Source organism: Drosophila suzukii, chromosome 2L (assembly GCF_043229965.1).
Source record: "Drosophila suzukii chromosome 2L, CBGP_Dsuzu_IsoJpt1.0, whole genome shotgun sequence".
NCBI lineage: Eukaryota > Metazoa > Arthropoda > Insecta > Diptera > Drosophilidae > Drosophila > Drosophila suzukii.
This window is the reverse complement of record NC_092080.1, coordinates 18,986,434-19,000,572: the sequence shown is the minus strand read 5'-3', so window position 1 is coordinate 19,000,572 and position 14,139 is coordinate 18,986,434. Positions and strand designations below refer to the sequence as shown.

Sequence of the window (14,139 nt, the reverse complement as noted above, 5' to 3'; positions counted from 1 at the left end):
TGCGCTCGATCCGAAAAAAAGTTCAAAACACGCTGAACCCACCGAAACCAGACCCTCATCATAATTGAAACGCGCTAAAAACAAAATGCTGCCAAAAACTTTATAATGGAATACGGTATCCCTTGTACATACGTACAGAAACACCCGCCGACCGTTGGTTGTTTTGAAAGCGGATACCTAATGGCCGGAATCGATACAAATGATGTCCCACAACATCCATTTTGTGGGCTAGGTTCTGGATTATGAACAAGATAAATTACCATACGAATTGGTTTTCAGTGAATGGCAAAACGGGGTTCAAAAGGAGACAAAGCATAAATTGTCCCTTTATTAATATTTTAACAAAAGGATAAATAAAAGGTTATTTCTTTTTAATGGATTTTATTTATAGTTTTGAGTATTGATAAAACTTTCGAATTTGTTCTTAGGATAGCGTAAGGAAATTAATTATAGCCGAGTATTTTTTCCTTAAGTCTTCACAGTTTACTATACTTTTTGTGATTAAATAAATAACAGTAATTGTATCAAAATGTTTACGAACTGCAAAGGAAGTCTCAAATCGATTCAAAACGCGCATATTTCTGATCCACTTGTTGCTGCCTACTTTTAAGCGCAACCGGAAATGTACAAGCAGAGCCCACAAATCGTTGCCTACCTCCAGGGGCTTTAAAAACAAAATGGCGAACTCATCAGGTGGCTGCAATAAAAATGTATTGCCTACTTATCCGGGCCGAGTAGAAATTCTTGCAAATTAAACTAATTGCTTGACACAGAAGCATCCAGAGGACAAACACTTGGCTAAAATTGCATGACCCCTCGACTGGCGCAAAATTTCAACAATTATTTAACTGGGTTCCTTGCATGATTCATAAATATTTTACGACTTTCATGTCACAATTTGTTTGGGACCGAAGCGCCCGAAAATTGTTCATTTAAATTTTAATTGCTTTATAAATGCTAAAAAGTCCTTGAACTTTTTGCGTAAGAGTGAAAGTGCTTCAGCTTTTGGCTGTGCTCAGGTCAGGCCACGCCCACTGCTCTCATCTCAACTCATAAAATATGATAAAGCTGCCCTTGGACCCCACAAGGAGCAAAAAGAGCGAACATTTCGCTAGTTTGAAGCATTTTCAAAATGAAAAAATATCCCACCCAACCTTGCCTCCCCCGTAGGTATATATGCCAAACAGTACGTGTTGCTCGTATATATACATATATATATTAATAAAATGTTCACGCTCAACTTTGGCAACTTGGGCCGAAAAGACAAACAGAAACAACAATGAGCGGCAGCAGTGGGCTATTTAGTTGCAATTGTTGTTGCTCTCGTTGCTCCTTTGCTGCAGGGGAAAGGAAGGACAGGAAGGACAACGACAACGCGTCTCTGCTGTCAGCGGAAGGACGAAGGGGTGAGGGGCAGGGAAGTGCCCGTGGGGCAGGCAAAAGCGGCAGACTGCGGAAAACAATAGATATGAGGCATAGCAGGCCAGTTGCATGTGTGGGGTTGTTGTACATATATAATGAGTTGTACAAAATGATGTCCGTTAGGTATACTTGAGAAATTTTTAAGTGTCTTCTCGCACTTTGCACATTTTCCTCTCGGGACTCGGTCACTTCCGCTCCCAGGAAAACGATGGAAAAGGGTGAGGAAAAACCTCATGCATAAAGGGGTCGTAGATTATTATAATTTTGATCAAAATGTTGTTGACACAAACCTAATCACAGCTTGATGGCCTGCGTGGCCATTAAGCGTTCTGGCTCCTTAGCAGGGTATACCAGTTTCCGTGCCGGAGATTTTCGCAATTCTGCACTTTTTGTCCCCTCACTTTTCTACCCCATCTTTGTTGATGAGGTTCTTGTTTTGCCATGCCGTTTGCTTTCATTGTTTGTCGTTAGAGGAAAGGCAACGATGTTTCGCCGGCTGCTCCTTCCCAGCCTGCTGGCAGTTTGTATTTAATGAATGAGCAGCTAAACACACACACACACCCATACGACGGCTAAAGTGGCAATTATAAAGTTGCTTAAAAACAATGGCTGCTCCAGCTCTTAGTTGGCCATCTCGTCCTCGGATCCTCGGGAGTCCTTCAAGGTGATTTATACGCCAAATGCATGCGCCTACGCCAAATTAGCCTTGGCGCTGCACTACTCCAGTGTGTGTCAACATTAATTATGCATCGGATTCGGGGGCAAGTGCTTCACACGGTGTTGCATTTTCCACTGGGGAACTGCAACTGCCACTGGCCCAATGCCACAGAAGCAACTTGAAAGGGAAAAGGTCAGCGAGCAGCAGAATACAAATTGTGGTGGGCATACTCGTGTACCTTGAATAAATTGACTATGATGGATATTCCTCATTTCTTATTTGAACGGGCTAACAAACTAGGTGAGCTTTTCATTTAGGACCTCAGCTGCATCCTGCGCAAAAAGTATAAAGTTTCTTAAATTTCTGTCTGTGTTTTTATTTCATTTTATTTAAAAGAAGGGCAGTCCAGTTTACAATTTTTCTTAATTTTTGGAGTATCCATAGTTAATGGTAAACATAAAATACTTTAAAGTATTATCCACCATTTTACCTTACCCATCTACTTAATAAATATTATCGTATTTTACGTAAAGTCAACACCCTTTCCTTTGAACAGGTGTGGGAATTCCTGGCGAGGAAAACTCGATTCGGTTACTGTCGCCAATTTCTTATGCTTATGCTTTCCGAATGGGAGGATGTGGCTTATAGGGGTATATTTCGTATGCCCTCCCGCTGCTTTACCTCCCACCATTCGCAGCTCTTTTATTATGTGTATTTTTTATTGTATTATTCCTTTGTTGGTTTTGGCTTTGGTTTTTCAACTTCGTTTTACGCTTCAGCGGCATAAATATATAAATTATTAACTCGCCGCACACCCATACGCATGCGAGTGGGTCCTGTTCCTGGCGGTGGTCTTGGTCCTGGTGGTGGCGTCACCCTCCCTGGCGTCAAGGAACAAAGGCATCTCCTTCGCATTTTGTGGCCTTAGCCCTTTTGCCTTCTCTACGGTTTCTTATTGCTTTCGCCTGCCTTCTTTCAGCTTTACCTTTTTACTTATGTACTTCCCCCCATCTCGTTTCGCCTTTATTGTTTTGTATTATTTTTAGTTATTTCCCCGCAAGCTTCCCCAGAAAACCCTGAAAACCTCACCAATACCGCCGGTGGGTGCGTGTGTCTGCATGATTTATGATCACACATTTATAGTGCTGACAATTGAATGATATTTTTACGTACGTACACCCACCAAATGCGTTTCTGGCCCCCGAAGCTATAGCGAATGCGCTTTGATCGATGGCACATCCCGTCACTATTTTTTGGGGTATGGGGTTCCGTTGATTTGTGTGACATTTTGAAATGACATTGTTTGCATTGCGGCATTGTTGACCCAACCCGGCCTTAGGTTATATTTATTTTCGAACGTACAAATATGCCAGATGATATATGGCACCGCCATGAGGATATATGTGCATACACGATGTATCTATTTGAATTTATATTTATTCCATTTAAATCGAATCCCCTAAAAAATGAAATACGCTTCCAATTTTGGTTGGGTTTTTATGTTTTGGCCACCAAAAGCCGTTAGAATGTTATTTGCATTCTATTAGTGGTATAAAAAAGCAGTTTGCTGGGCACTGCAAGGAAATCTCCGATAACATTTATGGTTAGTCGTGAAAATAACGTTTTTCCCATATGTGGTTGAGTGCACTATCAAATAACGTTGAAAGAGCAAATAAATAGAGACTGCTTTCCTTATTCTGGTAACACTTTAAAATATACAATTATAGGTAATAAAGTATTTATTTCATTGTTTATCAATATATTATTAGATTTAATAATAAAGTGATATTTATATAGGTAGTTATAGCTGACTTTTAATAATACATTATGAACGGTAATTACTTGTAGAGTGTTTATTTCAAAACACACTTTGCAGACAATGTAATGTCTTTTTGCTTTCTAAATTCAACCAAATTGGGATGAATTTTCCATCTTACCTTCGAATTTTCAAAGAAAATCATATCAGAAATACCTTCAGGAATTGTAGATAAAATGTAGCATTCATTGCAGAATTTCGTCCGAATGTTGGCTCACCAAATGCATTTGGCTTCAGCAAAATGTAAGCAAACAAAAATGTTGCAACTTAAATGATTGCAGGATACTCCTTTCAAGCTCTCAGAAAACTTTAATCAACAAATTTTCCGTTTTATTTGCGATGCCCGGCTAACAGAGATAGAGACTGGCCTAGACACTTATCAAAATGCCATTAAAAATTCACTTTGTCATTGCCAGACTCGAATCTCCAGAATTCGAACCCCAAAAATAAAAACAAAATGTCGAAAGACAGAGAAAGAAGCGAGCAGGAGACATTGTGAGAGCGAGAAAGCAGTCGATATTGTTTGTTTGTGCAATTTCAATTTGATATAAAATGTAACCATTGGGAAACATAAATGTCATTTGAGATAAACGTAAAAATTGCCATTTGATGGTGCTTGGTGTAAAATTACATGCAGCAGGGCATAAAACAAGACCTTCGAGTCGGTTCGAAACGTGGGGAGCCCGAAAGCAAAAGCGGAAAATAGGAAAACATGTTGAAAGGTAAAAAGTTATGGCCAAAATCGGGGCACAAAGCACGGCAGCTCCTGGCGACAGTAAAATTTAATCAATTGTGTCGATTTCCACCCTGTCTCTCCTCGTTTTTTCTTGCCTCCTGGGTACTTGAAATAATTGAAAACACACAAAGTCGAGGAGCTAATTTGAATGCGCTCAACGGAAGGAAATAAAAGTGTTTCCAAAAATCAATTTATATATCCCGTATTTCGAATGGAATTTAATTCAATTTGAAATCGAATTTGGTCTTGCTTGTTATCCTATTGAATACTCGTTTCAATCGGTCTTTGACTAACACACATGTCGCTGGCTTTGGTCTGACTACTCAGAGCCGGGCTATTTATCATTTGCAAAGTCATCGACATCATCTTTATCGTTATAAGTGAGATAAAAGAGGCATCGCAGGTGGGATTATCAGGGCGAAACTATATGAAAAATGCTATATTACAGAGCGCTGTGGGTATATTTGCACTAACAAATGAATGAGAAAGAGGCTGGCAAACACACACAGTCAAACGTGTCTGAAAACGACTGAGAGTCGTGCGTGTCTGCTTACCACTACACAAACACACACGCACACCCATACCAACACACTCGTGCACCCAGACAAACGCAAAAGTCTGGGGCATCCGCCATTGTGTTGGTCATGCACAAACAGGAGGAGTGAAAATCCTGCGTTGAGGGGGGCCACAAAGTGAGTTATGAAATGTTGACAAGACATTTTATTGCACACACACAGATACTCACAAACTCACGCATAAATCATGAACAGCCCGAGGCACAACTACCGCAATTGCAACCCTTTTAAATGTAACTACGTGGCCCAAGTAAAGATGTGTTATTACGGCAATAAAGTGACCATAAGACGGCCCAAAGAGTTGCTAACGTGAGGGATTTACGAGCAGAGCAGGCATTTCACTGTTCCACGTGACGTATGTGTAATATATGTAGTCCCGAGGCAAGTTCATAAATTAGCCCAAAAGCCCAAGCCAATGCCGAAGTCGCCAAGCAGTTGACGTGTGATTTGCCGACACGCAATCACCACGTGGCGTATGAGCAATCCAGCTGCATGTGACTGCACATTGCTCATACGTCATGTGGGCGTTAAACTCCAGTCGAACGGGAATCAAAATTCATGCGGTTGCAAAACAAGAAGCTGCCAGTTCTCAGCCAGCTTTCTCTCCCCATAATGGTATTGTATCTGTAGCTGTAAAAGCTTAGCTCAATCATTATTTGGATTTACTCGACTGTGAATTTAAAACTTCCCCTGCTCTATGGTTATATTAGAGGTCCCACTTTCCGCTTGGCCTTTGAACTTGTCCCAGCATCAACAGCATTTTGGTCATTTGACCTTTTTTTTTGTCTTTAGCTGGGGTCCCAGTGGGACTTGAGAATAAAATTAAATACGTCCGCGCTGCAATTCGCGGGCTCAGCTTCCCGCCCTCTCTGTTTTCTGCTCCTCGCGCCCTGACTTTCACTCGTTTTATGTCTGTTTTACGGATGAAGTGGAGGCTCCGGCGCGCACTTACTTAACCCGGGATAAGGACGTTGGCGAGGGCTCGCTTTTAAATTCAAATCCGCGGACCTTGACACATTTTCAGCTTGGATTCGCAGTTTGCTTTTACCATTTGCCTTCGCCATTTGCCATTCGGCAGCCTTTCAAAGGATTAGACCCAGCCCAGGGGGCTGGAACTGGGGGTCCTTGGGGGCAGGGCAGAGACAGTGCTCTGACATTGGTTGGTTGATTGTCTTAATTTCTTGGGCAAACAATTTGGCGAGGCTTTAAAGGCCCTTTCCTTTGAAGGCGCTTTTTCAAGGGGAAGGGTTCAGGCTGAGAACAAATTAAAATGACCTTCACCCAAAACGGGCGTCAAGTGTCGACGACTCACAAAAAACGAAAAATATCTTAACACGTGTGCGGCTCAAAAAAAAACGACACAAAAAATTTGGGCAAGATTGCATACACCTGTGGGTCAAATATTAGTGCTTTGTAGTTAATTTATTTTGAAAAAAAAAATTTTATCGTTTTTAAATCAGGTGCCTTTTTTCTTGAATTACAAAATTAGAAGGTTTATTGGTAACCCTAAAAGTATTGCAATATTTTTCTCGGCAAATTTTAATTTTCATTAAAAAATATTTCTAAAAAAAAAATGGAATTGAAAAATTTTACCCTATGACAAACATATATTTTCTTAAAATTATAATATATTGTCCCAATAGATCGAGTCTTAATGGTTATAGTTGATAGAATTTCTCTTTATAAACGATTTTTTTCCCGTTAAAAGGGTCAACTAAAAATAGTTCCTATTGCAATGAGACGCTAGTACTTGGAGGTCGACTCCTAGTGCTATTACATTGACCTCGACTGTGTGTAGTGTGTTACTACCTGAACGGGGATGTATGAGTGGGTGCGGGAGGGAGGATGGGGGCCCTTGGCAGTCGAGTGCCATCAAAGTGTCGACAACGAAGCTGCCGCCCGAGGCACTTAAGACATTTGCGGCATGTTGCACGCTACACCCAGCTCGTCATCTTCCCCGCATCAGGACCCCTCCTCATTAAAGTAATTGAAGTGCGGGCCACGGGGCAAGGGCTTGGCTAGGAAAGGTGTTAAAAATGACAGCGGAATATGTCTATGCCTGGCTGAATTTTTCCCACGAACATGTTGCCAGGCATTAAATTCATTGTCAGCGAGGGGGGTCGTCGCCGAGGAAGAGTTGTGTGCATTATGGCCATCAATTAAGGTTGAAGCCAAATTGTGTTGACACTTGGCTTGATGCTAAGTGAAGGCATCAAAGTCAGCAAAGCAAAAGCTGAAATAAAACCAAAACCAAAAACCTTGCTCTTGGTCCGAACAAAAAAAAAAAATATGTGAGAACATAAAATATTTACGAGCCATAACAAAAATGAAATCGAGAAAAATGAAAGCAATAAACCCCTGCGTGGGGAGTCAGGTGTGGATGGCGGTATTGTGATAGGGGAATAACCATATAAATCTATATGCGTTTATGTGCGCTCCTATATATTTTCATTTGCCATAAACTAACACTGGACGTGGCGAGTAAACAAGGCCATAAAAGTAGAGATCAATTCCTAATGCCCAATCAACTAAGAGTGGAATCCTCCTAAGAGCTGCCCGAGCAAATTGCGATACAATGAAAATACTCAAATATACAGTGGCAAGCTGACAAACATCCTTTTCTGGCCAAGGAAGTTCTTAAACATATTTTTGTAATTATATTTTTAAAGGGATCTCTGGGTTAAATAATTACCCCCAGTAAAAACCATAAATAACTTAGACATTATGCTCTTTCCATCCCTCTTTTATGGTAGTTTTGTCTATTACTTTTGTTACCTTCAGTCCATTTTAAGTACCACTTTCTAGTGTGTGTGTTTGGAGAATCCCCTTTTTAGGCCCAAGCCGCCCACTATGTGGCCGAAAATCTGTTAGCCGGATTCCCCTTGTATGACTTCGCCCCCAGAACTTTTTCTCGGACATTTGCGGCCACGAAAAGTTTCTGGCAGAAAGCTCAAAACTTTGTCTAATTATGCGCAAAAATTTTGCTTGGAAGTGACCGTAAAAGGGGCAAAAGCAGACAAGTCATAAAAAAGAGCGCAAAAAGGTTTCGACTTGGCCAAAACTTTTTGGCCATCAAAGCCAAGGCGAGTGGTGAGAACGATGCAGGCGAAAATGTTTCTGCAGCACGTTAACAAATGCGTGTCGTGGCTAACTTTTTAATTACGTTTAATTAAGACTGGCCAACAACAATAGCTCCGGCCAGATGTCAGCCATTGGCTCTACAAAGTTGGACAAATAGGCAAAGCGCTGAAAGTAATACCACATTTTTTCGCCCCTGCCACAGTCTTCTTTCTCTTCCACCCCCCGCATCATCTTCTGTCATAATTAAGTCCGACTTCTGTGGCTGGACGTTGACCAGCTCAAAATCAGTTAAGTGCAGCTGGCTCTCCATCTCTCCATACGACATCTGGCCAAGAGGGCGGGGAACAGAGAGTTCTACAACATCATTAAATTGTTTTCCCACGCTGCATGTTGTTCCGAAAAATAAAGAGTTTTCTGTCTTGCCGCAGCTGAGCATGTGCATTTTATATGATTTTACACGGAAATATAAAAATCGGCAGTGGGGTTAAGTTTTATCTTGTATTTTCTGCTTAAACCTATAGAAATATTTTATTTAATACACATCACAACATTTTTAATTGAAATTTTTATTTAAAGAGACCAAAATTATATTGGGAATGGGGATAACTTGTTTATTGTATTTATTTTCTAAGAAACTAAGGAAATATTTTGTATAATATACATCATTATCATTTAATTCACAGAAAATTTTCTTCCTTGTTTGAGCTCAGCTAGTACATTTAATATGAACTCATACAGAATGTTTTATATTGTATTTTTTGCTTAAAAATAAAGAAGAATTTAATAGGATACAATATCTTAAAGTTGAAAATTTTCTTTAAACCTAAAAAAAATTTAGAATGTGGAATGGGGTTAAATTTTGTAAAATAAAAATATATTTTATTTTTAACATACTTAAAATAATTAATTTTAAAGTTTGTATTGTGGCTGCTTTAATGCGAATTAACGTAGAAAATATTTTTTTAATATAAAAGTTATATATTCCTTACAACTTTTTGATAAAAAGTTGTCCGATTTCATGTAAGCAAACCAGAAAATGCAACCAATAAATGGTGGCAGTATTTTCTTAACATTTCTGCCTTGATTTATTGAGATATAAATATTCTTTAACCCAAAATGGTTATTTTAAAACATAAAATCAATGATTTATTTAGATAAAACTGTTCATACTTCAAATTCCAAAATGGATCAATCAAAATCAAAAATCAACCTTTTGGTCTTGTTCAAGGCTGCCTTCTTTAGTTTAAAACCTAAATTTTTTCACGAATCTTCTGTTATTGAAAGCAGCTTATTGGCTGGGCATGTTCGTTGCCTGGAATGCCAAAATATCCAATGTTTCATGTGGAGATTGAGCTGGCTTGGCAAACAAGATGCAGTTTGCAAGATGCCATAAAAGCCAGAAAGCTGTCAAAAGTGCTGACACAAGAACGCCGTCTTCGATATCTAGAGTTTCCATCGATTCGCACACGTTACTCTAAATTAGAGAAAACCCAGGGCGGAAGCCTTTTTCTCCCTTTCTGTGCATCGAATATTTTGTTAATTGGTTTCAAGTGCCGGGGTCCTTGTCAACTTCCGTTTCTGTTTCTCTTGCGAAAGGGAATATTCGTGACTGTGGCATATCCATATCCCTTCCTGCATCTTCGGAATACACAAATAGACTGAGCCAAATATGTTTGCTCAGGCTTGAGTGCACCTCCATCGACTGGGTTTATCCTGTTACGTTTTTCCTTGTTTATTATTCCTTTCTTTTTTCACTGGCTGTTTGCATTTTTGCTCAATGAAGTGCATCATCGCCAGCGTCTCCAGTGCCCCGGGGAAAACTCACTTACAATAAACAACACGAGGAATTGGCACGACTGTTTCCTCAGTCCTCCTCAGTCTGTCAATGAGTCAATCTGGCAGTTCACGCCCAATTGCGCAATTAAAGAGCAGATCCTTGTCAGCCTTCTTCGCAAGGTCGCATTTGCTTTTTATTAGCACAAATTTCTGCTTCTCGAGGGCAGTTAATATTAATCAATAAATTGCGGTTGGCCCTAACCTTTAGTTTGGTGGCAGGGGCAGGGACGAGGGCCTGAGAACTCGCTCAATGGAAAACTGCCATTGAAAGGATATAATAAAAATTCCGTTGCATACGGTGAGGTCCTCGCTGCCTGTGTCGCTATGCCAATCGATAAGCTTTTGCATAGGGGGTTGGGTCTGGGCAAGGAGGTAACTACTGGTGAGAACTACTACCTTTCAAAAACTTTAAATGAAAAACTTTAAGTGCTGTGAGGCATGTGAGTTCCCCCTGGCTTTCCCATCCACCCACCTGCCACTGCACAGTGGTTGCCTCTGCCTTTCTCTCAGTCAACGGAACGTGCTGGAGTGCAGTAAAATGGAGTGTTGTTGTGTGGGCATTGGAATCTTTAATCTAAGGCGGGGTCCTTATGCGTTTATTACTTTAACTAGACTTAAGTATTAGGAATGCTTAAGGCTTTGAATGTGATATTTGATATTTTCTTTCAAGGCAACTGTATTAAATATTAATTTACAAACCAAATAGCAATTCGCACTCTTACAGTCAATTATTATTGTTCATCCTCTCTATTATTTTTTAAATTCCTTTGAAATTGGAATCCATGGTTATGGTTATCTTAACCTTCACGCAGCTGTATTTGTGTAATTTCAAATGAATTGTTTCAAGGTTTCTCCAATTAATAAAATTTATTTAATGATGACAGGGGGCAATTTTGAATTAGCTTGCATTTCAGCAAAATAAATCCTTCTCTTTCCATCCTCTCTATTATTTTTTAAATTCCTTTGAAATTGGAAGACATGGATATTGTTGCTGTATTTGTGTAATTTCAAATGAATTGTTTCAAGGTTTCTCCAATTAATAAAATTTATTTAATGATGACAGGCGGCAATTTTGAATTAGCTTGCATTTCAGCAAAATAAATCCTTCTCTTTCCATCCTCTCTATTATTTTTTAAATTCCTTTGAAATTGGAAGACATGGATATTGTTGCAGCTGTATTTGGGTAATTTCAAATGAATTGTTTCAAGGTTTTCCAAGGTTTCTCCAATTAATAAAATTTATTTAATGATGACAGGCGGCAATTTTGAATTAGCTTGCATTTCAGCAAAATAAATTCGTTTATTCCAAGGTTTTCCCTAATTAATATTATTTATTTAATCATGTTGATGGGGCTGTATTTTCGAATTTCGGAATTTCCACCCGCCAAGTAACCACTATGGGTATTTCCATGAAAAGGTAATAGCCCTAGGCACACACTTACACTCACTAACTCACCCACACACACACACACGTGATGGCTGTGGCTGTTTATCAATGCAAATATTTTGCATACGCCACGTTGCACGTGAATTGCAAGTGAACATCCGTCGACCGTCGACATCGTTGTCGTCTTTTGTGCAGAGTTTCCTTCCCCTGCAGCAGTACCCCACTTTTCCACCCCCCCTCCACCTTCACCGGCCCCAGTTTTCCTCCTCATTTTTCCTGCAAGCCCCGCCCCTTCGGTTTGTTGTAGGCAAAGTAAATACACACGCGACTCGGTCGCTGAAAGGCCTAAAATTGTGTGTGCCAGGCACATGCATAATGGAAAACCTGAGGACGACGAGGAAACCGGGCTGAGTGAGTTTCACACGCTTTTCCCCTCGAAAACTTTGTTTGCGCTGGGCATTTTAAATGGCAAGAGTAGTGTAGAGATGCTTACGCAAAATGAGCAATTAAGGATTATTGCTTGGTCTGGCCCTTTTTAAATTATGAATAAAAGTAACCTGAAATGGTATAATGTTGCCTCAAAGAGGTGTCAGTTAATCATGTGGCAGGGTCGATTGAGGTCCTTGCTCTGTTGCAAGTGCAGCTGCAAGTGCAACTGCTGGTGGCAGCAACAAAGTTGCATAAGCTTTGTTAACATATGGCCGTAGTTTTTCACAGCCTCTCAACTCTTTCGACTTTCTCGACCGACTGTCACTTACCCCCCCACCCCCCACTTCCGCTCCATTTGTTTGTTTATTTGTTTGTTTGTGCGATGGGAACAAGTTTTAGCCCTTTTAGCACTCACAGCCAAGTGCAATCTGGCCCGCAGCCTACAGCCTGCCACATGTGTCAAGAAGAGGTCGTGCGGCAAAAGGCCAAAGCCAAGCTTCAACCGAAACATCGTGACAATAATTATGAAGGCGGTAATCAAATTCACCGGAGGGGGCGGGGCTGGCCACGTCATCTCCAGCTGCAGTTCCACTTTAACATGCGCCGCCAGTGGAAAGAACAAAAGGAAGTGGCAACAAAACCGCAACAGCAACTTGAGGCAAGTTGAAGAGCGGAAACAATGTCGAGCCGAAGAAAAAAGAAATTAAAACTTGAGCACAGTCAAATAAATAAAGGAGAGAAGAAAAAAATAGAGGAAAAGTGTTTGCAAAGGGCACCGACTCAACTTTTTCCGCCTTCCCATTAAATCTCTTACTGGAGTGTTATAGACGGAAAAGCCAAGTTGCTACACAGTATGCCTTAGAGCAATCTAACTCAAAATGTGTGAAGTCATGTGTCAAAAAAATATATAATAATAATCATATATCATATTAATAAACAATATTGTCTAGGCAAAGAAAAATGAAACTCAATAACATCACAAAAATGGTAATTTCCATCTTCAAGAATGCATTATACGTTGTGATAATCGCATAAATGTTTTGTTCCTTTTTAAATTCTAATGACATGAAAATTACCCAAAGAAATTTTATTTGTAAATACACTTCTTCCGTGCTGCCCTGCAATAAAATGATTTTCCTAAGCGATGACTCGTGGAAATCGACCACTTCTCCAGCTGAAACCGCAGTTGAAAAGAAAAACGCAACTATCCTGGCAGTCAGTCAGGAGGCAGCTGAAGCGGAATTACTTCCGCCCCGCTTAATTGCATTAAACAAACAGCGCTGGGCTGTTCTATAGAATGGGAACGGATCGGTTGAGCCAAGATAGACAGACAGGCAAGTTGAAAAGTTGGTCTTTTTTGTTCTTCCGCTTTTTTTTGGGTGCCTCTTTGGGCAGCCAGTGGGGTTAAACCACAAACACGTTCACACATGAGCTGCATCTGTGGCCCGTTCCCCCAAATCCTTCCCCGTAGTTTCAGCAGTAATTGCATTATTTTCATTAACAAAAGTTCAACTTGGGCAGCGTTTCTCGCACTCGTCACGCTGGGCTGGGATGGCAGGAGTTTTTTTCCGGTGGGGGGGGGTGTTAAAATGGGCAACTTTGCATTTCCGGGACAATAGTTATTCCTCTTCTTATTCAGCTCCCGCTGCTGTTTTTTTTTGTATTACCAGTTAACCCACTTGAAGTGACGGCTGTAGCTCCCCATTGTGATCGGATGTGAGGACGTGGGCATAATAAACTTTAATTAAAATGCATAAAAGCGTACAAGTAATGAAAACTGAAAGAGCTAGTGTGAGGGGTTAAGGTGTGGTGGTCTTCGCTTCGAATTAAAGTGATTCGAGCGACCGGCAATCAATTTAATTAAGAAATGTGCCAGTTAATGTGCTGATATTATACTCTCGTCCGGTTCGGTTCTCAGTACGCAGTACTCGGTCGCGATCCCGATACTCGGAATCCCACTGCAGTGCTGGTAATTGGCATTGCCACTGTAATGAGGTGCGAACAGCAAGCAACAAGAAATTAAAGGGCAACAGCAGGACAGATAATAATAGTGCCGGTAAAAATACAAGAGGGGAATGAAAATGGGAAAAACAACTGAAACTAAAAACAAGAAAAAACGCTATAGTCGATGGCCTCGACTATCAGATACCCTTTACTCAGCTAAAGGGAGTGCGAGTGTGATGGATATATGCATGCAGTA

At 40.4% G+C, this 14,139-nt stretch overlaps 1 protein-coding gene across 6 annotated transcripts in view; it reads left to right on the top strand.

The window, feature by feature from the left end:
* The window catches only part of nAChRalpha6 (nicotinic acetylcholine receptor alpha6), a 102,483-nt gene that overhangs the window by 38,235 nt on the left and 50,109 nt on the right, over window positions 1–14,139 (top strand). The gene's annotated exons all lie outside the window — the stretch shown is intronic.